Source organism: Anomaloglossus baeobatrachus, unplaced genomic scaffold (assembly GCF_048569485.1).
Source record: "Anomaloglossus baeobatrachus isolate aAnoBae1 unplaced genomic scaffold, aAnoBae1.hap1 Scaffold_2216, whole genome shotgun sequence".
Lineage (NCBI taxonomy): Eukaryota > Metazoa > Chordata > Amphibia > Anura > Aromobatidae > Anomaloglossus > Anomaloglossus baeobatrachus.
The window spans coordinates 204,330-207,966 of record NW_027441992.1 but is presented as its reverse complement, the minus strand read 5'-3'; the positions used below and the strand labels follow the sequence as shown (position 1 = coordinate 207,966).

General features: G+C 43.9%; 1 pseudogene; it reads left to right on the top strand.

Annotated features, from left to right (window-relative positions):
- The first annotated feature begins 3,165 nt into the window (after positions 1 to 3,165).
- On the top strand, positions 3,166 to 3,371 carry LOC142261440 (U2 spliceosomal RNA; annotated as a pseudogene).
- Positions 3,372 to 3,637: the final 266 nt, after the last annotated feature.

The window sequence follows — 3,637 nt, the reverse complement described above, 5'->3', positions numbered from 1 at the left end:
CACATATCATCCTGTTATCCATATAGGTGTGTATTTACCTGCTTGACTATTTTTGGTTGTTTGATCCAGAATGTTTCTCCAGATAGGTCATGTGGAAATTTTCTTTCCTCAGTACAAATGTTTTCACTATGGCTTTGGAAAAATTTTTTGTATGTGCATCATGGTCATTTGACCCATTGTACTCTCAAGTAGCAATATATTGTACTGTTATGTTGTACTATGTACTAATTACGTGTTTATATGGTTTTGTAACCCTTTATGATCTTAGATAACTTTATCCTTGATAAAGACCTAAAAACAAGGTCGAAACGTTGGATGAATTATCCTTTTGCACAAATAAAGAATTTTCAGCATTCCAAGAGTTCTTTTCTTACGTTATTGATCACTATAGTGTGCCAGAGCTATTTCTATTGAATTGACTCTTATTTTTTCTGAGCACCTGCTATATACACAGTGACCCAGACATATTCAAGTTTCATTCAGAAGGCAGAGGGAAGCCTTAGCAGCTGAGCCTATATCTTGGCTTGTGAGCATTAGAACAGGCCGGCGATTACAGGGTAACATGAAAAATGTCCAGCTTGCATTATGACTAGAACATGACAATATCCTTTTAAGTACTAACCTATGATGCGTTCCTAAGCAGTTGATGTTATATGTTCTACATTTCATTTTCTGCATACTTTACAAGTAGTAGAATTTGCTTTGATATAGGCAACTGGATTTTCACAATGAAAAGGCAAAGGATAACGCCCGAAAAAGACGCCATACATTATGTCAGTGCCATCACTGACAAACCTGGATTGACCATGAAATACATCAATCCCCTTAAAGGTGAGTTAAAACAAGTTTTAACTAAATTGCCTTAATATTGTCATGCATTAGAATGACTGTCTTAGGTAATGATAAATATTTTCTACAGGAAGAGGAGTGTTTGCTGAAACTGAAATCGAAAAAGGGAGTTTTGTTGCAGAATATCGAGGCGAGCTCACGTATGCACTTACGATGGTAGACAACTACTCGAGATTTATGGTTGTGGTACAAGTCAAAGATCTAATGGCCCATACTGCAGCGAAGGTCTTCCAAGCACACTTATGCAGACCTCATGGCTACTCAGAGAGAGTCCTCACAGATCAAGGCACAGCCTTTGAAGCGGAAATCTTCAAGGACTTCTGCAGCTTTTACCGATGCAGGAAGATGCGCACTACACCCTACCATGCTCAAACCAATGGTTATCAACCTGCTCAGGACTTTACCCCATATTCCAGATGTGGCCTTACAAGTGATTTATAGAGGGGTAACAATACGTTGGGATCACCGGATCTAATCTCCCTTTTTATACACCCTAAAATCTTGTTTGCTTTAGAATAAACAATAACATCATAAAGGTATAGCAGTACCGTTTCAAAGTTTCGGTGTCCCAAGCAGCATTCCATCAGCCTCTGGAAGGTTCCTGGCAAATTGCACAGCTCGAAGGGCATGCTTTTGAACTCGCAGAGACCCATCGGGGTGGCAAAGGCGGTCTTCTCCCGGTCTGCCTCAGCAACGGACACTTGCCAATAGCGACTAGTGAGATCAAGGGTAGAAAAATAATTTGCAGTTCTCAATGCAGCTAGCTATTCCTCAATACAGGGGAGTGGTGCTGTCCTTCTTCTTTAACAGGACCAACGGAGCTGCCCAGAGGCTACAACTGTCACGGATAACCCCAGCCTCCTTCATGTTGCTCAACATGTCCTTGGTACACTGGTAATGTGCAGGTAGTTTTGGCTTATATCTCTCTTTGATGGGTGGGTGTGCACTTGTGGGGATGTAGTGTTTGACCCCTTTTATTCTTCAAAAGTCTAGCGGATGTTTGCTGAAGACTTGCTCGTATTCTTGCACTAGCCTGTAGACCCCCTTCTTGTGATGTGAAGGTGTGGAGTCAGTGCCTACGTGTAATTCCTTACACCACTCCTCTGGCTGACTTGGTGAGCTGTCACTGAATGGGTGGGCTGAAGCAATGGTGGATGCTGCTGTTTGGATAGCATGTGTATCTACTGAGAACAGCTTATCAATGGTGGCAAATCGGAGCAGCTTAATCTCTTGCTCTCCGCAGTTCAACACTCTCATGGGCACTCTTCCCTTCCATATTAATGAATAAAACTATGATGTAAATAGCATATAGATACCCCACAAATGCAGATAAAAGTAGGTTATGGGAAAAGGGGGAAGAGAGAAACAGGAAAATAGTGGAATAAAGTATACCTTCCAGGTGGGAGAGGAAATGGCAGCACAGCCAGTGGAGGTGAAGCAAGGGGAGCCTGCAACTAAAGAGTTGAGAGCGTTATCACATGGTGACTGAGCCTGATTGTAACGGGAGCATAGAGGTGCCGATCCTGTCTTACCTGCGTTGGTGTAGAAGTGGGTGTCCTGTGGTGGAGTCAGCTATGTGCAGTGGTGGCCGTGGGTTCTTTTATGTGCGACCGTAGTAATAACTGCGCCCACTTCCTGTATGGGAGTGGAATGCAGTGAGGGTAATGGAACGCACGCCTGCGCATTTGTGTTTAACGTCGCGCATGTGCAGAACGGAGAAAAGGCTGCGCTCACTTCCTAATGAAAGGGAGTGAGACGCATCTGGGAAGGGAAGGGAAAAGATTAGGGTTTGGGGATGATGAAAGGGCTTTCTACGGGCAAGGATGGCAAAGGGTGGCAGTGACGGAAAGTCAGGCAGCCTGTCCTGTCCTGTCCTGTCCGTCCGTCTTTTTGTATCATGAATTGGAAAGACTGCAAGGGGGAGGGGAGGTGCTTGTGTCCAAAAGGAGGAGTTATTCAGATTCATTGCAGTGGGCGGCGGCTGCAAAAAGCACCATTCTTCTTGTTTTTGCTCTGCAAAACAGCCTTTTCAAGGGTTGGCTTGGGTGACAAAATGTCTTCTGTAGGCGTGGGTTTGTCTCCCTCTCCCTAAGATGTGTCCGGTATAGGCCAGGGTGCCACTCAAGGCCGTAACCAATTCGGGTTATAGCTTCTCGGCCTTTTGGCTAAGATCAAGTGTAGTTTCGGAGGACGCTACCTTGGTCGGTACTGGAAGGTGCCTGGGATTGCACTTCTGCCGGCCTTGAGGAAGTGTGTGCGCCTTCTGGTGACACATAGCCCTCTTGTGCCTGGACGGTTCCCAGGCAACGGGAGGCGATCACCTTTGTTATTTTGAAGTCCTACTGATAAACAGAAAAAAAAAAAATTAAATCTGTTCTTATCAGTTTAATATCTGATACGTCCCCTCTCTGGGGACCATATATTAAATGGATTTTTAGAACAAGGAGATGGAAAAAATCTTGCTCTGTCCACTCCACGCATTGACCTGGTATTGCAGTACCTCCAGGACCGGTGCACCCCTTCTTAACCCAGTTTCCAAAAGCAGAACTCAATTCACCTGATTCAAATGAGCCCCATTAGTGAATTGAAAGAAAGCAAAAACTTTATATGCACCTCAATTTGGCCAATTCACTTTACACACTTTCACCCTTTTTTTTATCTTTCACACCTTTTACTTGCTTTATTGATGCAAAAAGCTGTGCCAAATAGCAAACTCATCTCCACTCAACTTGACCAACTCTGCTATGTCCCGTGCAGTATCTTATTCTCAGTCTTATCTAGATCATTT